The sequence below is a fragment of the Macaca thibetana genome, chromosome 8, assembly GCF_024542745.1.
Source record: "Macaca thibetana thibetana isolate TM-01 chromosome 8, ASM2454274v1, whole genome shotgun sequence".
Classification (NCBI taxonomy): Eukaryota; Metazoa; Chordata; class Mammalia; order Primates; family Cercopithecidae; genus Macaca; species Macaca thibetana.
This window is the reverse complement of record NC_065585.1, coordinates 48,213,467-48,239,124: the sequence shown is the minus strand read 5'-3', so window position 1 is coordinate 48,239,124 and position 25,658 is coordinate 48,213,467. Positions and strand designations below refer to the sequence as shown.

The window sequence follows — 25,658 nt, the reverse complement described above, 5'->3', positions numbered from 1 at the left end:
CTGTACAGGAAGCATGGTGGCATCTGCTTCTAGGAAGGCTTCAGGGAGCTTTCAGTCATGGCAGAAGGCAAAGAGGGGAGTGAGGTGTCTTACATGGCAGGAGCAGGAGCAAAGGGGAGGGGAGATGCCACACACTTTTAAACAACCAGATCTCATGAGAACTTACTAAACAAGAACAGCACCAAGGGGATGGTGCTAAATCATTCATGAGAAACAGCCCATATAATGCAATCATCTCTCACCAGGCCTCACCTCCAACATTCGGAATTAAAATTCTACCTGAGATTTGGGCAGGGACACAGATCTAAATCATGAAATTTCTTCATTTTATAGGTGAGAAAACAAACCTAGAAGGAAACTCAGTTACCCAAGGTCCACACAGCTAGTAGGCAGCTAAGAAGGAATTCAAACCCAGGATCTTGTGAATATTAAATCAAACTTTAAACCAGTTTATATGCAGTTTCCAGAGTTTATGAATTTATCTGCAAATAATGGGATCGTATGCAAGTAATTAACAGAATTATTGTGAGGACTAGATTAGGTAAGTCACATCAAATAGCTTTGTCGAGTGTTTGGCACATCATAGACATGGAGTGTTTGGCACATCACAGCTCACTGAATGTAAGTTTCCTTCGTATGGCATCAAGTGTGCAATAAACACTTTTTATAAGGTTTCTGGTGCAAATCTCATACATTAGTTATTGAAATTCTAAAAATGGAACTTAGAAATGTTATTTAGAAATTTCAGACTTGTATTTTGTTTGACAGCATCAGTGGGATGAAGGAAAGGGTGAAGAGTGATGGCATTTGGTGATGGAGAAACAAGTCTTCTGCATATGACTTCTCCCAGACTAAGGACTGGGAAACTCAGGACTCAGGACTTCTCCCAGATTTGAGGGCTATATTGCAGTAAAGATTCATTTTAAGCTCAGGACTCCTTTCCCTCTTCCAAAATCATCTGCTTCAGGGGCCTGGGCATCAACCATGGTTTTTGCCACAGGGATGATGGAAAACAAGAACTCAGTAGAATCACAGGGAGTCAGACAGCTGTAGAGAAACTGTGGTTTCAAACAGACAAGCCCAGCCTCTCGTCCCTTTAGGAAACTCATAACAACAGAAGAGCCAAGAGTCTATATTTCAGACGCTAAATAGTCAGATGCCTTAAAGTGTAATCCTTTTCAGGTATTTTCCCCAGTCAATAGTTCTAGGGTAAAGTTTTGTCATCATCAGGTAGCTAGCCTAGGGCTTGAAGGGTTTAGGATTATAATATTATTGCTGTCTGGGTGAGCAGGCTGGGTGAGCTGGCCTGAGGTTGTAGGCAGGTGGGTGGCAGGATGAGAGTGAGTTATTGAGATCCTTAGTCCGTAGCAGCTAGGGAGTCTCAGAATCTGAGGCCGAAGTATTTAGGCAGAGGAATTCTTGAGAGCCAGAGGGCTAAGATATCTGACAGCTTCCCGAGGGCCATAAACATCTTCTGGCTGGGAGAGCTTGGGCCTATTTGTCAGCTCAGCCTGGCTCATTCTTTTATTTTTTTAAAATTGGCTGAATTGAGGTATAACTTATATAAAATAAAACAACCAATCTAATGTACAATTTGATGAGTTTGGAAAATGTATAATGTAACTACTACCACAATTATAATATATAATATTTCCACCACCCAAAGTTTCCCTCAAGTTCCTTTGTAGTCCATCTCCGACTCTACCACCCTGCCCTGGCAGCCAGTGATCTCCTTTCTAGAGCTATAGTTGTTTTTGTCTTTGTTTTTTAATTTCATACGTAAGTGAAATAATACAATTTGTAGTTGTTTTCTGTCAGGCTTATTTCACTCAGCATAATGCTTTTGAGATTCATCCATGTTGTTGATTCAGTTGTTTCTTCCTTTATATCCCTGAGTAATATTTCATTGTACAGATATATGACAATTCGTTTATCCATTCAGCAATTGATGGACATGTGGGTGGTTTCTAGTTTTTTTATTATTGTGTATAAAGCTTTTATGAACATTCTTGTACTAGTCTTTCCATGGACTTAATGTTTTCATTTCTTCTGAGTAAATATCTTGGAGTGGAATTGCTGGACTGGCCTAAATTTAGGAATTGCTAGACTGGCTTTCTATCTGTCAAGATGCTTCACTCTATGTTTTGTCGGGGTAGCACCTTCTCCCAGAAGGTAGATGGACAATTTCAGAGCAATCATGAGATTTAGGATGTTGCCTAGAATTCCAAGAGTCAATCATAAATACTTTGTTACCAATATGTAAAAGGTAGAAGTTTAACAAAAGTTCTTCCACAAAGAAGTAACAGCATTACTTCCACAGAAAAAAATGAAAATGAGCACAGTAAAGTCAAATCTGTGGTTGTGTTTTGTGGAGGGAATCTGCATTCTACCTGGCCTGGAACCACAGGGGACATACAGACTGTGAAGGCAAAGCAAAAAGCATGAAATCCCTCTTCAGGTATTAGGTTGGCTAATGAGCCTGAAAAAGAACTGCCTTATCCCCAATAAATGCCACTTCTTCCATGAAGACTGCTTTGGTAACATTCCCCTCATCCCAGCACTTCATGCCACTGTTATGGTGTCATCTCCCAGCACAACTTGCAAATGCCCTGAGAGCAGGCACTCTGTTCACTTTATTTCCCTCCTTTTCCTTTTTCCCACCTCTAATGGCTATTTCAGGACTTGGCATGCAGTGGCTTCTCAATACATATTTTATTTTGGTAAAGTGAAGGAGTAAGTAAAGAAAAAAATAGTTGGAGGGTGTTACTAATCTTGATTGTCTTTAAATCTAGAAGTTTTACTGCCCTTTTAGAATACCGATTGTTCATTGGCACATTGAACCTCACCACTGAATGTAGCTCGACATGTCCGGATATGAACACACTGGTTCCCTCATAACCTGATTTTTTGTCTTAGTTTCTTGTTTCTATTAAATGAACCACATTTATCTATCAGAAAAGTTATAAAACTTCAAGTTATTTTTCATTCCCTCTCCTTTATCACTGTCCTATAGTCAGGTATCACATCCTATTCAGTCTATTTTCAGCATATTAAAAGAAAATTCTGTTCCTACCTTGCCTTTACTGCTACTACTGCCTTAATTCAGGCCCTCACTATTTCCCCCCTGATTGTTTTTCTTCTGGTCTTTTCCATACTTCTTTGCAATGAAGTTCAAAATTATTTTAAAACATTTGATCTCAACATGGTGATTCCCTGCTTTCAGGTCCCTCCCTCCTGTTTCTTATAAGATAAAGGTTGTGATGAAGATAAATGCTGAGGTGAGTGATCAGAGGTGAGCAGAAGACAGAGGAAAAAAGACAGAGAGGGGAGTCAGGGTTAGAAACGAGGCAGTTATAGTAAGAAGAAATTATATGGTGCTGTTCATAAATGAACAGAAAATGAGAATGAAGAAAGGCGAAAAGGAAATGTATGATGGTGAAAGGCAATGTCTGGTGGAGATCAAGGTCAACTGAGAACTGATCTTTCATAGGCCAGGGAAGGAGTTCTGCTCTAAAGTCTGGCAGATTTTCCTGAAATCATTCATTTTTAAGTTATCAGTAATTTAAAAGTTGGTTTTATAATTTAGGTTGACTAACTTCTGCCTGACACACCCTTGCTACTTTGCTCCATAGTATACTAAAGAATAGTGGTGCTAAATAACTTATAAAATTAGCTGCAGTGGAAATTATCTCTGTAAAAGGAGAACGTCTGTTGAAATTACCATTATTCTGCCTGCAGAATAATGCAAACATCTTTGGAGACTTGAAGGTAGGCAAAGGGGAGGAAGGTGGGTATCTTAGTCTGTTTTATGATGCTATTGCAGAATATCATAGAATGGGTAATTTATAAGAACAGAAATGAGATCAGAGTTCTGGAGACAGGGAAATTCAAGAGCGTGGCACCAGCATCTTGCAAGGGCCTTCATGCTGCATCATCCCATGGCAGAAGGTGGAAGGGCAAGAGATGGTGAGAGCAAGAGAGCAGGAGGGGACCAAACTCCCTTTTATAACAAACTAATTTTTGAGATAATTAACCCATTCCTGTGATAATGATATTAATCCATTCCTGAGGGCAGAACCCTCATGATTTAATTACCTAATATTAGGCCCCACCTTCCAGCCATGTTGCACTGGGGATTCAGTTCTCAACACATGAATTTTTGGGTGACATATGCAAACCATTGCATGAACTAACACTGGGTAGTGGCTAATAGATACTGGTCAGTGATAACACCCAGCATAGTTCCTTACATCTCATCAATCATGCACAGAACCTTAATAAAAGTAAAGCAGTTAGCATGTAAATAATCCTTCTATTTTGGCCCCAAACCCATGGACAATATGTGGTAAATTTCAGCTTTAGAAGAGTGTATATGTGATTGATAAAGTATTAGTACATTTCAAAACCCTGTTGCATAATTCATCCATAAGCCTGGACTGAATTAACCACAGGCATAAAAAAGATGCCAATAGGCCTGGCGTGGTGGCTCACGCCTATAATCCCAGGGAGGCCGAGGCAGGCGGATCACGAGGTCAGGAGTTTGAGACCATCCTGGCTAACACGGTGAAACCCCGTCTCTACTAAAAAATACAAAAAAAAATTAGCCAGGCGTGGTGCGGGCGCCTGTAGTCCCAGCTACTCTGGAGGCTGAGGCAGGAGAATGTCGTGAACCCAGGAGGCAGAGCTTGCAGTGAGCTGAGATTGCGCCACTGCACTCCAACCCGGGCGACAGAGTAAGACTCCGTTTCAAAAATAAATAAATAAATAAACAATAAAGATACCAATAATACAAATACTTTATTGGGTTTCGCTTTGTGAAAATAGCAGAATAGGGGTATTATATACCTAAAATCTATCCTCTTTCCAAAATACCCATGGTGGCACATTCTGGTTCCTCTAAGCCCAGAATTTTCTCTCCACTCTGACTTCCTCAGAAACTGTGCTCTCCTGTGATTTGGACATGTTGTGCAGGACCCAGAAGATCTTGGACAGTGTGCATGAGTGCACTTCTCTGGGGCTAAAGCAGTCCTCTGGAAGCTCTGACATTAGCCTCTGAACTCCATTCTCTCAGACAGCTTTATTCCTGGGAAATCATGGTATCTTTAAGACCCATCTATGGTTGAGAATAAATCCGAGTAGGTGAAAATGAATGCTTTTTGATTTCTGAGCTGATACTTCATGGTACTAAAATAGCAATATTATTTCTACCCCCACTTAGTAAGGAACTACTTTGCATTTGAAAATTCAGAGGAAACTTCTTGCCATCTGTGAACAGGTTTTATTTTATATTAACTCTGTAGAGGTTATCCTAACAATTAAAATAGTCTTAGAGGCAGAGACAGAGAATAGGGATCATAGAGATTTAGTACAAACTCCATGACTTCCACATTAGGAAAATGGACCAAAGAGAACTTGTCCAAGAGGACACAGCAAATGTGTGGTACAAACACATCTGGAACATGACTCTAGATTTCCAGACTCCCCTTTCTTTTAACCTCTAAGAGATCCCATTATGCATGGGCATTCCTTAGTTGGTGTCTGAATTTGAGGGCTATACATTGATTCAGGATATAGGCAGTGCCATCCTTACCAGGTCATTTTTATAGGAGAAATTGTACCTTTCTCTCATGCTTTTTCTCCTGACATCTTTTCCCTAAGCACAAAGAGCTCTCATATCCACTGTCCTTTGTTGTCTTGGAGTTTCCTTAGAGCACCCATGAAGGAGTTTCACCTGGGAAAGTCTCCTGTGCTTGATCCATTGATTTTATGTATCCTCCCTCCAAATCCTCCTTGGGTCATTTCTTTTTAGCTCCTTGTCACTTTGGAAGAGGATCTGATGAATGCATCACTTCTGGGGTGTTAATGACTCTTTATGATGCCTTATTCCCCTGTGCCTCTTTTCACAACCCTTCATCAATCAGCTACTCAGGTCCATCTTTATCAGAGGGCAACAGAAAAAGTCAAAATAGATGCACTACCAATCACATTATATTGTAAAATAAACTTTTTTTAGAAATAATTTTAGACTCACAGCTATTATGAAAATAGTGCAGAAAGTTCAAATGTACACTTTGACCAGGCTAACATGATCAGTGATAACATCTTACAAAACCATAGTACATTAACCTATTGAGGAAACTGGTGAGAGGATACTCCTGAGGGTGAGCTGCTTTCTTGGAAAGCGAGGGCTGCCTTGTGGGCGTCTCTGTGTAGCACCCAGTATAGGGTGGACCTGCTCTGACTTTAGCCCCCTTAGTATTTTTCCAGTTTTAATTTATGATGCTTTCATGATTTTCCACAAACAAACGAACAAATAAACACAGAAGGAAGGCTGTGCTTGAATTGACCTGACCGGAGGACAAACTGATCCTAAACTGGACTCTCTCACCAATAATGGATTCTCTAGTGTTGACTCTTGGGGCTGGCCCATTTCTTTTGATCTTTAGCAATTTCTTAGGTTTTATTTTGAGGTTTGCTTAGTAAAGGCAATCTTTTTAAAATGTTAATATATTCATGAATTATTCTGAAGTTATTGTATGGAAAGAAAAGTGGGATTTTGGAGTCATTGACGGTTGATGGTATTCAAACCCATTTCGATAAGGTCTTGATGCAGCGAATTTTTTTGTTTGTTTAACATGCCTTTTTCTTCCAAGAGTTATTTTCATGAATTCAAAGAACAAATTCAGTTTTATATGCCAGTATTATTTTAAATATGGTGCAGTACTGTGAAGGCTAGTGGGGAACGTTGAAATGAAAACTCTAGTTTGTTAACTGAACACTTCACTCTTTCTTTTTTTACTGTGGGGCAGGATTTCTCAACATCATCTCTATTGGCCCTTTGGGCCAGATACTTCTGTCTTGATGGGCTGTCCTGTGCATTGTGGGGTATTTAGCAACATCCTTGATCACTAACCACTAGTATCACTTCCTACCCCACACCACACTTCCCACAGTGTTGAGCATCAGAAATGTCTCCAGACATTGCCAAATGTCCCTTGGGGGACAAAAGCCACCCCAAGTTGAAAATCGCTGATGTGAAGTAATGGAAAGAAGACTAGATGGGTGTTGTGAGGCTTTGGTTCTGGTTTTATTTCTGCCACAAATAAGCTGAGTGGCTTAATCCTTCATCTATAGAAGGAGGTACTTTGTCTGAAAAAGCTTGAAGGTCATTGCCAGCCCTAAAATTCCATTATTAAAAAAATACTGAAAGATGAAAAAAAATACTTAAAGATGAAATTTATCATCAGAATAATGGTAAACTCTGTGTACTATTAAATAGCAACAAGACATTGTGGGAGCCCTTTCCAAAGCTAGTGCTGGAGAAGAGCATTATTTACAAAGTAAGTGTGTTGCTGTTTTGTTTTGTTTTTAAATTGTGTTCAAATACAGTTGGGAACATTCCTATTCAAAAAGTTAAACAGGCTCACTTCTTCTGTGGTACTTCTTAAGCCTTTAATGTGCTGATGTGCATTGGGAATCTTTAAGAGGTAGCTTTGCAGTATTCTGCACATTTTTGATCATGGAACACTTTTTTCAGAGTATCCTCACGTGAAACATTTTGTGAAACAGTAAGACAGAGGCATGAGTTTTGCTGGGTAGATTATGTTTTAGTGTTTTTGTATTATATTCTTCTCTTCAATTGCTCTTACATTAATTTGGCATCTATTTATTTATTGAGTATCTGGTATATGTGAGGCACAAATGTTAAGCAATAGCTTGGGGTGGGCAGTATGCTCTGTACATAGCCTGTAAAATTTGCATCCTGTCTCTTATATTTTGTTGGTAGACTATTTTGCCTTTCTGGATATAAATATCACCCTTTCCTGAAGATGGGAGAACTTACGCAGAAGTTGAGAAATAGGAGAGGCCCATTAGGAGGGACAGCCCACGGTGGGTCTGGCATGCCATGTGAAGGGCTGGGGCTTTGTCCTGTAGGCAGTGGGGAGTCACTGCAGAGTTTTAGCAGTAGATTTGCATTTTAGCTCACTCTGGCCACTGCGTACTTTTGAGTAGGCAAAGATTGAAATTCAGCCAGGAGATAATAGAGTTTGTACCAAGACAGTTTAAATAGTGTTGGAAAAGAGGAGAAGGATTCAGAAAATGTTTGGAAATAAAGTTGGCAGGAGTTGTTGAAGTTTGGATATATGAGAGAAAAAGAAGTAGAAGTGCAGTTTGGGTGAGTAGGAGAATTCATCCATTAATTCTACAGGAATTTATTGAGCTCCTACTTTGCTGGATGTATTAGGGTTCTCTATAGAGGGACAGAACTAATAGGATATATGTGTATATGAACAGGAGTTTATTAAGGAGATTGACTCACACGATCACAAGGTGAAGTCCCATGATAGGCCATCTGCAAGTTGAGGAGCAAGGAAGCTGGTGGTGGATCAACCCGAGTCCCAAAACCTCAAAAGTAGGGAAACTGACAGTGCAGCCTTCAGTCTGTGGCCGAAGGCCCAAGAGCCCTTGGCAAACCTCTACTCTGAGTCCAAGAGTCCAAAAGCTGCAGAACATGGAGTCTGATGTTCGAGGGCAGGAAGCATCCAGCTCGGGAGAAAAATGGAGGTCAGAATACTTAGCAAGTCTGCTTTATTCTAGCCTCACTGGCCATTGCTTAGATGGTGCCCCCCGGATTGAGGGTGGGTCTGCCTCTTCCCATCCACTGACTCAAATGTTAATCTCCTTTGGCAACACCCTCAAAGATATATCCAAGAACAATACTTTGCATCCTTCAATACAATCAAGTTGACACTTAATATTAACCATGGCAAGTTAACCCCTTGTCAACTTGAACCCATACACATCTCCTGAAATCATATATAATCTCCAAATAAAGACAATAATTATGCCTAACATAACAGAGCTATCCCTTGTACAACAGGGGCACACTAATCCTTAACTTAAATGCTATTACATAAAGTTAACAATACTTAAATACTGATATGAAATCAATACATCTTATGTCACATGATAAAGGAAAAAGAAAATGAAGGTATTTTCTTAGTACAAGTGTATACATGCACATATTCTTAACAAAATTAGGAGGAAATATTCACAAAAATTATAGTCCTCTTTCTGTAACTGGCCATGTGGTTGTAGCTGGTATCGATGACTACCTTTTTCTACTGCCTATTTTATATTCCCTTTGCCTTCAGCAAGCACCTCAGTGGGTCGTAGTTTTTTACCTGGTGTAGTGACCCAAACCTTCACTCCTGAAGGGTCTGGGCCATTTGTAGTCATGCCTGGATTGGGTTGTTGTAGTTTCCCATTGACCATAATCACAAGGCATGGTAATACTAAGAGATGCCATAAGGGATCTCCTATATTCCATACATACTCTTCTTTACCTCCATTGTGGGATAGTAGACTAATTTTATCTTGATAATCCGGATCAATCACCTTGGCCAACACTATAACTCCCTTCTTAGCCTGTTGACTTAGACATAGGCAGAGCCCAGAGTGTCCAGATGGCAATCTTAACTTCCAGTTTAATAGAATCATTGTTGTGTCTCCTGGCAACATTCCTCCCTCTGAAACTAAGATTTCTAAGCCAGCAGAATGTAATGTCGCGGGAACAGAAAGCAAGAATTTTACTGGTGGGTTACTAGGGGTGATGGTGAGTGATGCCACTTCCACTTCCACCCCTTGTTTCTTGGACCTGTGAATCCTGGCTATGGGAGAAACAGTACCATGTATTGGACGCTGATTCAGAGCATACACAGCCATCTGAAGAACTTCACCCAAGCCCTGCAAAGCCATGCAAAGTATTGTCACCTAGTTGACATTGTATTTATGACTTCAAAAGTCATTCTACCATTCTATCAATCCACCTGCTTCACAATGATGGGAACATAGTAAGACCAGTGAATTCCATGAGCATGCACCCATTGCCGCACTTCTTTAGCTGTAAAGTGAGTGTCTTTGTCAGAGGCAATGCTGTGTGGTATACCATGACGGTGGATAAGGCATTCCATGAATCCATGGATGGTAGTCTTGGCAGAAGCATTGCGTGCAGGATGGGCAAACCCATATCCAGAGTAACTGTCTATTCCAGTGTGGACAAACTGCTGCCCTTTCCATGATGGAAAAGGTTTAATATAATCGACCTGCCACTAAGTAGCTGGCTGATCACCTTGAGGAATGGTGCCATATTGAGGGCTCAGTGTTGGTCTCGGCTACTGGCAAATTAGGCACTCAGCCGTGGCTGTAGCCAGGTCAGCTTGGTGAGTGGAAGCCAATGTTGCTGAGCCCATGTGTAACCTCCATCCCTGCCACCATGGCCACTTTGTTCATGGGCCCATTGACCGATGATGGGGGTGGCTGGGGAAAGAGGCTGAGTGTTGTCCACAGAATGAGTCATCCCGTCCACTTGATTATTAAAATCCCCCTCTGCTGAGGTCACCCTTTGGTGAGCACTCACATTGGATAGAAATATTTTCAGTTTTCTACCACTCAGAGAGGTCCATCCTTAAAACTTTGTATGTGCATATTATCCTATTATCAAATATTATCAAATTGCCCTCATAACACCATAGCTGCGTGGTAAGATGGGCAATTAAACAAGCAACAGTGATAGAAGATAGTAAGTGCCACAGTATGGCAGCTACATGGTTCTATAGTGGCTCATTTGAGGGCAACCACCCTGGTCTAGGAGGCCAAGGATGGCTTTCTGGAGAGATTCAGTTTATTCCTACTAAAGAGGAGATTACTTGCGTGCTAGAGATTATAAGGATGGGATTGGGATGAGGTATATTACAAGGTGAGGAAGTACATATGAAAGCCTGAAGAATAGTGTTATTCTTTTTTTTAAGAAATGTGATGTGACTTCCTATAACTTCTGAATTCATTTGCTAATTAATCCTGTTTTCATGGAGTTATCCTGTAAAATAACCGAAAGACAAAGACATGGCATTTTTTAATGTATATGTGTTTTTATAAATAAATCATTGAAAAGCTCAGTAATCCCTTTGGAGAACAGCTTTAGCGTTGATGCTGTCAAGACCCTTGTCGAAAGAATAAACCAAACCTGATTGACCTGGTGGATAAACTCATTCCATACATAATTGAATAGTTAGAGACTGTACAGTAAATGCAGTTTTGCCCTTCATCCGAATATGTAGTCTGATGATTTGTGAAAACCTTCTTAGTAGGAACAGCAGGTTATTCTGCCTGGGTGGGAGCCTTTTTACTAACTTAAGCAGCTGTTTAAACTTTCATAAGCAAAGTAATTATTAAATGTTTCATGAACATATCGGTTGGAACGTTTGTTCACATTTTAACCTTGAGTTGGAAAGTTTTAGCGGGGTGGGGTTAAAGAGTTTTAAGCTGGCAAATTCATTCTTTTTTTCTTTCTTATTATAAACTTTTTATGGCTTAGAACCAGCCAACCTAAATCATGGAAGGGAAAATACATGTGCGGCAAGCATGAGACATTTCATTGTTTGTTTTTCAAATTTCTGAAATGTGCGCATAGCTGTGCATGCCTCTGGGCTCATAAAGACAGCAAATGGAAATAGCTGAAGCCAGACAGACTGTTTCAGATAGATAGCCACCCAGGTAGGCAAGGCAAACCTTGGAGGTTACTCTTTCCTGGACTCAAGTCATATTAATGTGCCAAAATGGGATTTTCAAGGAGGAGGATATGATCTTTCATAGGTCTGAACACCTTGCCTTTTTAAATGATGGAGCCATTTAATCCTAATCAGAAGACGAGGAATAATATACATTTATAGAATACTTATTATTTGGCAAGTTTATATGACACATAGCAGTGTAGGTGTTTCTCATACATTATCTCCTTTAATGTTCACCACAACCATGTCAAACAAGCAATGCTGTTATACCCATACCACAGATGAAAAAATGAAGGCTTAGAGAGGTCACATAATTTGCAAAGCTTCTGAGTGGCTGAGCCGGGATTTAAATTCATCTGTCCTATCCGAGAAAAATTCATTATCCTGTACTTCTTAATGGTGTCTTTTTATTCTAGTTTGTGAAGTGCTGCTACCAAAGAGTTTCCCATTTTACTTTAAATGAAAAAGAAAACCAGGACAACCATCAGCTTCAATAGCAACTAATGCTTGTTGAACACCTACTGTGTGCAGAACACTACGTTATAAGCTTGGGAAATATTCCAGGACTGAGAAGAAAGAAGATAAAAGGGTCCTTGCCCCGTGGCTGGTGAGGAAAATAGGCAGTAAGTTCTGGAGCTCAGACTGTGCAGCACTAGTGCAGGGCCTGCCGCACTGTGTCCTCGCTGGCCCAGTACTAATGTCTGCATATACTACTTTACAATTTGTAATGTGCCCTCACCGATATTGTCCCACATAATCCCAACAATAGGGCTGGTAATTACAATTCCCACTTTCAAGATGAGGAAGCTGAGATTCAGAGGGACAAAATAATTGGACTAAGGTCAGGCACACACCAAAATAAGTGGAAAATACGATTCAAAATGTGATCTGTAGTCATTACCTAGAGCCCTGCAATTTTATATAGCGTAAAATAAATGTTCTAAGGATTACCTGAAACACAACCTTAAAAAATGAAAGCCTTTAAATAATAATAATAATAATTACAATATAGTGATGTAATGAGAGTAATTTTAGTGGTTTTGAAATATGTCCACATTTTTTTTTATTTCTATCTAAAAGGTAGAGCTGAATTCCCTTCCCCTGCATGTGTACTGTACTTAGTGTCTGATTTCTAGTGAATAGAATATTGCAGAAGTGCTGGGTTATGGCAGCCAAGATTAGAACGTAAAATGCAGTATAGCTTCCTCCTTGCTCTTTCTCTTGCATCGCTTGCTCTGGGAGAAGCCAGCTGCCATGCTGTGAGGTGCACTTGGAGAGGTCCAGGTGGTAAGACACTGCTATTAACCAGTACAAACTAGCTAACAAGTAAAGCCAACAGGTCCAGTCTAGGCTTCAGATGACTTCAACCCTGGCCGATATTTTGACCACAACCTTATCAGAGACCCTAAGCCAGAACCATCCAGCTATGCCACTCCCAGATTCTTGACTCACAAGAACAGTGTGAGATAATAACTGTTTATTGTTTTAAGCCACTAAGTTTTGGGGTAAACTAATACAGCAATCAAAGGACACATGATATACAGAAAGGAATAACTGTGTCTAAGCTGTCACAAAAGATGGGTACTGAAAGGTGACAAATATGAGTTGGAACTTATAGGTGGACAAGGAATTTATTGGGAGGTATTCTGGGCAAAGAGACGAGTGTGAGCAAAAAAGTGTGGAAGTGTGCCACAGCAAGGTACATTCAGGAAACTTCACAGTACAGAGCAAGACAAAAATCACACCAAGAAATGTAATGTGTCATAATATAACAGCTAATGTTCTTAAGAGTGACTTTGAGTCTGCAAGAAGTTAAGTTCCATATGGACTATTTAAAAAGATAGGAAAGCAATTAAAACATTGTTTGAAATATTAACTTGAAAAATTTTTTTAAAGTACTGTATAAATTTTTAGTTAGAGTCTAAGCTATCCAGAAAAGCCACTTCCCTGTGTTGTTACTTCACTAGACTGTCTGGTTCCATGTTTTGAAAACTTTAGCTTAAATGTAGAGCCAAGAAGTAATGAAGAACACCTGGATTTTCTTCAAGATTTCACTGCACCAATTCTGCTACAACGATCAGGTAGAAATTAACATTTTATAACCAATTATATGTTTTACTTGGCATCATGCTAACCAACTGAATTTTTACAAAAGAGAATTGCCCAAATTGACTTGTTATTCTACACCATACTTCATTCATTGACTATTTATTGAGTGCCATCCATGTGTTACCCACTGTGATAGGCCCATAAAACAAACCTTTATGGTCGCAAAAATCACTTTGCATCCCAGTTACAGTTCTACTGTTTTCTAGAGTTATCAGAAGTTCCTGGTGAAAAAGACTATGCCTAGTGTTTAACTTGGGGTTTTAATATAAAATTAATACCTACTCATTTGAAATAAAGAGAAAAGTGAAAAGAAATTTTACTTGGAAATACATTAACTCAAAGACAGTTGCTGTTAGCATCTTGCTGCACTTCCTTCACTCTATTTTCTTCTATGAGTATCTTTATAAAGTTGTAATATTTTATAGATACTGTTAAATCTAGTTGTTGTTCAACATCAGGCAAAATATCCCTTGAAACAGAATTTTTAATGTATTTAAGTTATTCTAACAAATGGATATCCTGCAATTTACTTAACCTGTTATTAGATGTTTTGATTATACTTGAATCTTTCAGGAAAAATGATGTCATAGTTAAATAAATATGTAGCTAGCAAATTTTGAATGTGTCTTTTGAACTGTTTATGGGCTTTGTGATAATTGGGTAATTTTAAATGATAATCAGTGGGAAGCTTAGGAAGAGGTTAACATCGTTTCTCTCCCAAGAGAACTGCCTTTGTAAGATTCTGAGATGACCACTGTGGCCATGTGCCCAGTGTGCTGTCACAGTTACACTGTCAGTTAAATTAAGCATGAATGATTGGACGGAGAACATTATTATTCTCTGCACATTCTTGATTCTTAATTTAAGGTTAAACTAACTTAATGTTATGTGAATTTTTAGCAGCAATTATGGACAGTTCTTCCTTAGTTATGCCTCATCTCTTTGCATGTTCTTCCTTAGTTATGCCTCATCTCTTTACAAAATTACAATATTTCACTCCAAATTTATTCTGACCAGATTTGGAAGTAGCTGTTTCTTCTCTTTTCCCTCAGTGTTTACATCAGAAGGGTTTTGAGTTTATACTGTAAATCTTCATTTGTGTATGTTCATAATAATACTCTGAGAACCTTGACTGGTTATGAGGGCACTAGAATCAAAGCAAATGAGGGAGCTGGACCCAGTGCTTTCTCCATCCTTCAGGGAATATTGTACAGACAATAGAGATGCTATCTTAACATCTCTGTTTGAGATTTTTCCCCCTCCACCTGTCTTGTTAATACTCCTTAAGTATGCCTCTGTGTTAGTATGTCCCTATCAACACTCTATTTTAAAAAGGCAATGGCTTCACACTTCCTGTAAAATAATAGCCAATAGTCGTTGATCTGGCATTCAAAGCTTTGAATCTACAAGATGATATACTGGTCATACCTTTTCCTGCCTATTTTCTAGAGTCTTTTTCCAGAAGACTCTGTTCCATGTATTTGGTGTCACTTTCCTGTCTCTGTGCCTTCCTCATACTGACCCCCTTTTCTATATCTGACTGTTGGAATCTTACCTACTCAGTCTTTTTTCATTTATTTGTTGATTATTTCAATAAAATTAATTTACTTAATAAGTATTTACTGAGCACTGATTGCTCATCAGACACCATTCAAGAGCCTACTAAAATGGCACCTTCCCTGAGAAGCCTCTCTTACTTACTCACCCATATACAATGTTTCTCTCTTCAGAACTTCCATAGGTCTCTTTTTTATGCTTTCCATAAAATTTGTCACAAATCCCATACCTCATTTATGTGCATATAGGAGCATCTAGTGGGAACTCAAAATTGCTTCAAAGAACATAAATGAATGAATGAACGTGAATGAGCTAATGAATGAAAGAAAAGTTATGCCTTCTGCACCAGCAGAAGCTAATGACTAAAATAAAATGGTTAAACTGGACTAGAAATTTAAGAGTGTTATGGGTTTCTAGTCTAGGAAACACCCTCAGTGTGGTTTCCATATTGGATTATCCCAATGGAGAAAGATATGGAATCCCCATCTTCTGATTCCAAGACCATTACTCTTTCTGTACCATGTTATCACAGGCTGCTCTATCAAAAGTGAGGCAGTGTTATTACACTTTGTTATTGCTTTTCATTATTAGACGTAATGTGTTAAGGACAGTGTTGAATAGGAAGATTGTTTTTTTCAGAGTGCCGTAACCTATTTTAGCATTCGAGAGGGCAAATGTATAAACCTGAGTGGTGAGAAAAATGTAGCAGATTAACTAATTTTGAAAGTTGATTTATTTTGAACATGAGTAGGGGCTAGGGACCTCATTAGTTCCTAAGAAAAGTAGGCCACAAACTCAACCTCTATGCTCTTCTTTATCTAGTCATGATATTAGAATATGTGTGGACTTTGACGGTGACACCTAAATGGCTTTTACTTGCCTCATTGTTTCCTTACTAACTGTATGAAAGAAGAACACATGTTGAGCACTTCCAATCGAAAAATACAAACTCTGGAATGCTGCACAATTTGAAACTTTTTGAGTACCAACATGACTCCACAAGAGGAAAATCCTGACCTCACATGTTGGGTCACAGTCAAAAGGTAGTAAAAAAAATTGTTTCATGCACAAAATAATTTAAAATGTTGCATGAAATTATCTTCAGACCGTGTGTATAAGATGTATAAGAAACGTAAGTTAATTTTGTGTTTACACTCGATCCCATCCTCATGATATTTCATTATGTATATACAAATATTCCAAAATCTGAAAAATCCCAAATCCAAACATTTCTTGTCCCAAGCATTTCAGACAAGGAATACTCAACATGTGAGACTCTGGAGGTGAATTTTTGTTTGTTTGGTTGGTTGGTTGGTTTTTGCAGGGAATTGTTGAAGTCATAGAAGGGGCGCATTCGGCAGTTAGAACTTCCCTTTTAATTTGCACACCATGCCGAAGAAGAGGAGGTGTGATTCTCCTTCTGGAGATGAACATTCTTTCAAAATGAATTACTGTGAATTCTGCTTTTTAAAAATAGACTTCTAGGGCAGAGTAGGGGAAAAACATAGGGAACAGTTAATTAAGGTATCAGGGCTTGAGAAAATTGTTTTTGTCTCCCCAAGACCCCTTCTTTTGGAAACAGCACCTCTCCCAACATTTGTGCTTCTGGTGGACTGGTAACTTGCACTCCTAAGAACTGGAATCTTGAGGAAGACACAGAGGGATAGAAGAGATTGGGGCTGAGTCATCCGTGATGGTGACCTGGGCACTCCAGAACCTCTGAGCCTCAGTTTTTCTTCCCCCCATAATGGGATTCTGTCTCACTGAATTATTTGAGGATTCAGTGAGATGATGTCTCTGCAGGCTTTGGCACAGAGTTGTTATTCAAGTGAATGTTAGCTACCACTCTTTGAGGTTAGTAGTCCTGGGGACAATTCTTTTCCCCGCCTAAAGAAGGAAAGGGAAAGGAAACTGTCTACTGAGGAGGCAGCAAATGCAGAATCATTGAAAGTGCTTGCAAAGAATATTCAACTATTCAAATTATGAATTAGCAAAAGATAATCAGGTGATTGTGAACTGTGCGTTGCTGCTGCTTTGTTATAATACTGCTGTTAAAACCCACATTACTTCATTCTTAAAAAATCAATAGTGCTGAAGAAACTCAGGCTTCTTGTTGGGTCAGGGAGTGGCAGAATGTAAAGGGAGTAAAAAGGGTGGTAGTCTATAAAGGAACTAGCCATCCAGCCATCCAGAGACCTAGTCTCTCTTTTAATTAATACAGTTATGGAGAGACTCCAGCATATTAACAAGTGCCCCACTATGGGTGGTGAGAACAGCAAATGTGAAACAGAGCATATTGGATTTGGTAATAAAAATACAGAGAATTTTAAATGAGATATCCAGGAGGCATCTAAGTAAGGACACCTAAGATCAAGACTTTATATTCTAGTTGATAAAAAGTTGTGGGTAAAATTAGCTTGCTGAGGTGGAAAAAGAAAGGATCCTACTGGCAGGAGGAACACTGATATGAAGTGATGGGGGAGTTTTGATCAAGCCTGTATCTTTGGTATTTAATATGGGGATGCATAGAGCATATTAGAAGCCATAGGTACAGCCATATACATTCTTAAAATGTGACTTTTTGTTATATTATTTCACATTTGAGCAATTACCAACTTACCAGCAGCTGTACAAAAAGTAAGTCATTGTGAATTTGGAATGCATTTTCACATATACATTGTATTAGACCATTCTTACATTGCTATTAAGAAATACCTCAGATTGTGTAATTTATAAAGAAGAGGTTTAATTGGCTCATGACTCTGGAGGCTTTACAGGAAGCATGGTGCTGACATCTGCTCGGCTTCTGGGGAGGCCTCAGGCTTACAATCATGGTGAAGGTGAAGGAGAAGCAGTCGACTCACATGGCGGGAGTGGAGCAACAGAGAGAGAGTGGGAGGAGAGATACCATACACTTTTAAACAACCAGATCTCGTGAAAACTCACTCACTATTGCAAAGGTAGCACCAAGCCATGAGAGATCTTCCTCCATGATCCGAACACCTCCCACCAGGTCCCACCTCCAGCACTAGGGATTACAATTCAACATGAGATTTGAGTAGGGATAAATATCCAAACTATATTAGACATGAAACTACAAATTATTATTCAATTCATATTCTAGCTTTAGCTATACCAGAACTAGTATCAGGGTAAGAGAAAGTCCGTATGAAGGGCACAAGATAATGGAGGAAGACAGTTTCTTCTATCATCTAGGGACTTTGAACCAATTCTTGGGGGGAAAAAATAGATAATGTTGTCTTTGATGGTCCTTTTGTTGTTGTTTTGATCCTCTTCTTCAAATTCCTGGTACCTTTTCTTTCTGACTAACAGAACTCTCTTGTTGTAAAACAGCCAAGTGAAATAGCTATTATTCCAATGTTACAGTTGAGAAAATAGGGCTCAGAAAGGTTTTGTTAACTTGCTCATGCCAATATAATAAATAAATAGGAAAAGCCAGTTTCATAATCAAGCATGTCTGACTCTAAAACTCATGAAGTCCAACATTTTTGCCTTGGAATGTCTGAGTTAACAGTGCCCCCACTAACAAAATGAAGGAATTCAGAAGGAGTGGGTTGAGATGGGGTTTGGACAAAGGAAAGATGAGCTTGGTTTTAGGTATGTTGATTTTGAGCTACCTTGGAAAAGCCGTTTTCTGGTCACAGAAGAAATCTTGGTTTGTTGCCAAGTGTTAGACATGGGTAAACTTAGAGCGTGTCATTTGCTGCAGAATATAGATGGGATATATAGGCAGAGACTGCTAGATAAATAGTTGCTTGTACATTGGTTGTTTGAAAGTTGAGAAATGTCTGCAGTCACTAGTCAGTATTTCTATTGCTTAGCAACTCTATTTCCTCATGTAGCCATAACAAATGGAACTTTCATATTTATTTTTTATGCCTAAGGGTACATAGTGCTGCTTATAAATGATGTATAAGTAACACTTTTATACTATGAGCATTACTCTGACTCTTGGAATCGCAGAAACTCAAGGTTGGGCAGGAACTTAATAGTTGGGTTTGTTCTATATTCAGACTGCTTTACACCTTCACGAGGTCCTGACTGACACATACTACTCATTTAGATAGTGCTCCCTATCTGAAAAGTCTCGGTTTTGAGATAACATCTTCCTTCCTTTAGGCAGATTATTCCTGTTTTACCCATGAAGGACAAATCCCAATATCCCTACTTCATGAGAGCTCCTTGCACATTTAGAAATAGGCCCCATGTCTCTGCCAGTTTTCTCTTTCCTGGGCTGAGCTTTTTCTCCATCTTTTCAGTGGCTCCTTGGGTAGATATATTCCTTGAGGGCAGGACTCTTTAGCCCAGGTTCTGGGAGTACACCTCAGTGAGGGCTCCAGTGTCATCCCCTGCAGGTATTGTCTCACTGGCAGAGAGCCACTCATCCATGGCCATACCCTTTGCCGGTGTGGTCCCCATCTAGTGACTGATTCAGATGGGGGTATAAAAGCTCAGTTATTTCAGTCCAATATGTGACAACTCTGAAAAGACATTTTAGTTTCAGAGCTGCTCATGGGGTCAGCTGAGTCTGTCATTGGGCTGCATTGCAACTTGACTTGATTTCTGTTCCTTCTTGAGTCCTTCTCCTCCCTTTCTCAGGTGTTCATCCCAAAGGCATAAACATTCTGCCTGCCAACTCTGATGCAGAGTCTGCCTCCTGAGGAACCAAGCCTGCAATGTATGACTTCAAGTCTTCTTATGAAACCATTCCAATTTGTTTATGGACTTAGACATGTTGGCAGAGCTTCTGAAGTGGATGGATACCTAGGTGTAATCTTCTGTGTAATCATAATACATTTTGCTTTGAAGAATATTTTAAATTAAGTAAGATTCCACAAATCTAATGTGTAAATCTCATACAGTAGAAAGTTTTCAGTGGGGATCTCTTAGCTTAGGTTCCACCTCAAAAGCAGAGTGTGAAACAAAGACTTACATGTGAGTAGTTTATTTGAGGAAATTATCCCAAGGAACATAAGTGGGAGCCTAGAAATGATTGATCACAATGATCTCTGTTATTTCATAGTCATAGTTTTTCATCAACACTTTCCTAGTGAGCTCATCTTTGGGATGCCAAGTGGCGTTGCTGTGTGCTTTCTTCACGAGATCTGAGCAATGTAGTCAGACAGCCAATTAACATTTTTGTTTACTTTGGGAGAGCTCTGAGTCCTGAGACCTGCATGAGATTTTTTCTGGTAGTATTTCCAACTGTCTAACAAAACATGTCAAAAATTTCCTATTTGTCACTCCAGGAATTTGGCTTAATAAGACTGCACAGACCAGGACTGAGAGGTTGGTGGCAAAGGAAGGAGCTACTGAGAGCTGCACATCAATAAGATGAGATATCCAAAGCATGGAAGGATGAGGGTCAGTTAAGGCAAGAAGGGGTAGACTTGGATCAGTTCAGGAGGCTTATCCCAGAACCAGGAATCTAGTTAGGAGACTGAGAAGAAAGGAAGCGAAGGGGCCCCAAGCCAGAGAGCCCTATATATAAAATTATATATAATTTTATATATACAAGTTATAATTTAATTATCAAAAATATTGTGAAGAATGTGCCAATATTATTAGCAAACCTATTTGGCAGATGAAGTAACTGAGGCACAAAGGGGCCAAATAAATTGTCCAATGTTGCATAGGTAGTAAGTGGCTGAGCCTGGCTTCAAACCTTGGTAGACTTTTCCCAAAGTTCATGCTCTTCTGAATATTATTTATTTCTCATGTACCTGTTTCTGAGGCAGAGGTTCTTATGTATTATAAATTTCCTTGGTGAAAGACCAGGACTGGTTCAGAATGTGTGTGTTGGGGGAAAGGGGTCTAACAGGTACACATTTTATAGAACTCCTTCCCTTCATCTGGGCCCATTGCATCTTGCGCTGCACCACCCAGGGAACTGCCCCCTTGCCCTTGTCTGCTACTATGTAGCTTGGTCAGCAAGTTCCCACTTGGAGTTTTTGGCTCTTCTTGCCACTTCAGAACTTGGATGAGATACTAAGCCATGCAATGTGGGGCATGCAATGTGGCCCCACATGTGTTGGAAGAAGCCAGATGTTACACCCTGGACACGAAGGAGAGTTAATTCCCTGTATGGTGAAATTTAACCAGAGGAGCACAATGGACAGGAGGGTAGTGGCTAAATTCCCTCATCTCGCACTGTCCAATCGACTTCTCTGAGGCGTGAGTTTTTCTTCTAGCTCATTCTTTCCCTTGTCAAGTGGATGCACCAGCAAAGGACCTGTTGTGTCTCTTTATGGCTTAGTGTGAAGTGATAGGCAGCATAGTAATACTTCAGTTGGCGTTGCTTGGCATCTTTTCTTGCCTCACTTTCCTTCTTTCTAATCCTCGTGCCCTGGGTTTACCCCTTTCAAAGAAAGCATTAAAGGCCAAGCTAAGAAAGTGGGTCTGAACTAAAAAGTGGAAACAGAGTAGTAGGCATAGTTCTTAACAGCACTTCATTGTCCAGAGACAAGAAAGGGCATAGATTCTTTGAAAAGTAAGTGTAGAACAAGTTAGATATTGATATTATGACTAATGTGTAAGTTCCAGTACTTAATAAGAAGTTGTTGTAAGGTGAGTATTTATGAAGAAGGAGGAGAAGGGAAGAACTCCCTGATCAGGCTGATTGTAAGTCAGATCTACTTACTGCCTGTTATGCCTGTCTCCTCTTCCTCTTCATGTTGCTAATAGCAAAAATAGTCATTTTTTTCTGAACACTTAAATATATGCCTGAGACCATGCTAAGTGCTTTATGTATATTTTCTCATTTATTCCTTTGAGGTAGAAAATTGAGACTCAGAGAAGAGAAGTGGCTGTCAAGTAGCTAATGAGTGCTAGCACCAGATTTCAAACCAGGACTGCCTAACTCCGAAGCCCATACTAAAAATGGATTTATTCTGCTCTCTTCTGCAAAGTTCCTTATCAAAGGAAGTTATCTAGAGCAGAGGAAAGCCACATGGAGGAAAAAATACGGCATGGGAGCATCTTATTCCTTTTGTTCTTATTTGCTCCAAAAGCAACTTCTGGTGGAGCCAGCTTCTGGTATTTGGAGTGTCTTTGCCTTCTAGGAGGAAATACTCTTTCCTAGGTACCACACTGTTGATACTTCTCAAGACCAAAATATCTCATATTATAAAATGATAAACAGGCCTCCAGCTCCTTGATAAACCTTTAATGTGTTGAGTTGGCGTAAATCAATTCCCTAAGTCTGCCTAGCAGAACCAAACCCTGAACATGGTGACCTCACAGGGTCACCTAGCTCAAGGCAGCCAGCAGGCTTCCTACTTGATACTTTCTTTGATAGGTGTCTTTAGGGGAGCCAACTTTTCTTTAACATCTTTCCTTTGACTCTAACGCTCTCCTCTCCCAACATTTCCTCCTCAGTATAACCCGAGTTTTGTGTTCATGACATAAATAGGGCCACGTTTGCCGCTGAATGATGTCACAGTGCTGGTGATCCACAGATGGAGAATACAAATAGCATTTGACATTTGCCTTTGGGATGCCTTATACTACTTTTTATCCTCCCAGTAATGTTTTTGTTGTGTTTTGTTTTTGTTTTTTGTTGTTGTTTAAATGATAATGGCAAAAAACCCTTGTTAAGAGTCGTGAGATCTGGGATCTATTGCAGCTCTGACTTATCATCTGAATGTGACTTTGATCTGTCACCTGGTCCTCTGAGGATTCAGTTCATTCACCTGCAAAATGGGAGAGTTGGGAGAGATTATTTATTCTTAAACCACACTGATTATCAGAATCACCACAGATGCTGTTTAAAAAGGGCCCATCTCAGAGTCCTGAATCACACTTCAGGTGAAGGGAGGAGAAAGGAGATTGGGGAGAGGAGCAAAGGTCCAGAATCCATAATTGCAACAAGTTGTCTACGGCATTCTGATGCACAGTTTAGGATAACTTTATGTAATACTGCCAGTTACACAACTCCAGGGGGTGCCACCTGCATTCTACAGACTCCTTGGACACAGTTCACATGGAATAGAATCTGAACAGCACCTCATGGAATTGTGAAATACAGCAGCCCTGTATGAGCTGATTACTGTAGAGTGTCATTTGCAAGCATGGATATTCTTTGATTGGATGATAGAGTGCTCTGAGGTCCTCAGTAGACAGTGGCCCTGTATTAGTTCATTTTCACACTGCTATAAAGAACTACCCGAGACTGGGTAATTTATAAAGAAAAGAGATTTAATGGACTCATAGTTCTGCATGGCTAGGGAGCCCTCAGGAAACACACAGTCATGGTGGAAGGCCAAGGGGAAGCAAGGCATGTCTTACATGGCGACAGCAGAGAGAGAGAGTGAGTGGGGGAAGTGCTACACTTAAAAACCATCAGATCTTGTGAGACCTCATTCACTATCATGAGAATAACAAGGGAGAAATCTACTCCCATGATCCAATCACCTCCCACCAGGCCCCTCCTCTAACATGTGGGGATTACAGTTTGAGATGAGATTTGAGTGGGGACACAGAGCCACACCATATCAGACCCGTAAGCATGTGGTTACGGATGAAGGCACAATAGCTGTGACCAATAGGATAGGAAAGTGGATGGCTTAAGAACAGCTAATGAACACCACCCCATAGGAAGCTGACTATCAGATTGTCTCCCACATTCCAGCATTCCAGCTGGTGCCTGTCTGACAAGAGGGAGAGGTGTGTGAAGAAAGCGGGATGTTGAGAGCAGCGTGAGCCAAACAGCAGGACCTTGGGTCAGGGTTTCCCCAATAGGGTTGAATTGAGGAAAAGAAACAAGGCTTTATCCCAGCTAAGAAAAGCTTTTAGTTGCCTACTAATTTCTGTGCTTTGGGGTTTCTTTGACTTTGTTTTCCCTTTACACATGGTGAAACTCCTTTTGAAAATAAATTTACCCCTGTCTTAACCAAATCCAAAAAAAAAGATAAGACTTGGTAAACGTGTATGGAGACATTACTGGAGTTCCTAGAAGCCAGGTTATGTTAGTAAAATTTGGATAAGTTTGGGTACCTGGGCAGACAGGAAGTTGAAAATCTGGGGAAAGAGTGTTGGCATGCAGTTGTGATTAGACTAAATGTTATAAATGAATTTTTATCAGAAGCTAGTGAGATGCTACTGAGCTGACTTGAGGTATTCCCTTGTCTAGAATAATACTCTGCTTAATTTTTATGAGAATCAGTTGAAGCATTTGTCAAAAATGCAGAGTCCTGCCACAGTCCTAGGCAATTCTGAGTCACTGGGTATGGAGGGGGCACCTGGGCTGTGCATTTTACATGAGCGTCCAAAAATCATGCTTTGAGAATGCTGTCCTAGACAACTGGTGGAAAGACAGGGAACTTTGTTCCAGAATACATCCTGTGTTCCTTGGAAATTATATTAACTCCTCTCAGCCTTAGTGTTCCCTCATGTGATACAGAGAAGGATACTTACCCTTTCCAAAATCAGTGGTCTTAGAAAAGTATTTTAAAATAAACTGTGGATAAAAGAGGTAATGCTAGTTACTTAGAATAGGAATTTACATGAATAGAAGTCTATGTCATGGCCTTCTGTAAATTCACCTCTCAACCCAGCACACAGCACAGGAATATGGAAATAGCAGGAAGTATGTATGCATATATGTGTATAAATATGTCTTAGTCCATTGGTGCTGCTACAACAAAATTATAATAAAATGCCACCAACTACGTAGCTTATATTCAACAGAAATTTATTTCTCACAGTTTTGGTGGCTGGGAAGTCCAAGACCAAGGAGCTAGCTGACTCAGTGTCTGATGAAGGCTCACTTTCTCATGGATGGGGCTTTTTTGCTATGTGTCCTCATGTGGTGGAAGGGGCAAGGCAGCTCCCTGGGGCCTCTTTTATAACGACACTAATTCCATTCATGAGGACTCTGCCCTCATGACCTAATCACCTTCCAAACACTCTGCCTCCTGTCACATCACATATGAATTTTGGGAGGACACAAATGCTCAGACCATAGGAGAATTTGGAAAGATTTCTAGGAAGTCAAACAATAGCTTTTTAAGAAGTCTATTTTCTAATAAGCTATTAGTTAGTGCTTATTAGAAAATAGAATCTGCCAAAGTAATGTAGGAGGAGCATTTATCAAGGCAGATTGATAAAGGGAACTCAGTAGATAAGGAAAACAAATATTGACCAGTGAATTATATTTATAATATATTTTGTATTTGTAATATATTTTGTTCTTATTTAGAGAATGTACTAATTCGGGTAAAGTATAGCTGCTGTAACAGAGAACCAACAATCTAGTGACTCAAATAACAAAGAAGTTTATTTACTGCTCATGTAGCAATCTTGGTATGAGTAGTCATTGCCTGATGAATAGCATTGCTCTGCATGGTCATTCGGTGAGAGGTTCCTTCTCTCTTGTTGCCCTGCTATCACGTAGGACAC

The 25,658-nt window shown here is 39.8% G+C and overlaps 2 protein-coding genes across 26 annotated transcripts in view; one reads left to right on the top strand and one right to left on the bottom strand.

Moving 5' to 3' along the window:
* Positions 1 to 25,658, bottom strand: part of LOC126960839 (cytochrome b-c1 complex subunit 7) — a 1,171,628-nt gene that overhangs the window by 650,996 nt on the left and 494,974 nt on the right. Inside the window, exon 1 of one of the 23 annotated variants that reach the window (XM_050800556.1) lies at positions 16,978 to 16,981. The exons of the other annotated variants lie outside the window; for them this stretch is intronic. The gene's annotated coding sequence lies outside the window, so the exon portion shown is untranslated. Of the gene's footprint in view, positions 1 to 16,977; positions 16,982 to 25,658 lie in introns of those variants that run through there. 23 annotated transcript variants of the gene reach the window in all.
* The window catches only part of CPQ (carboxypeptidase Q), a 498,229-nt gene that overhangs the window by 236,180 nt on the left and 236,391 nt on the right, over positions 1 to 25,658 (top strand). The window lies entirely within an intron of this gene.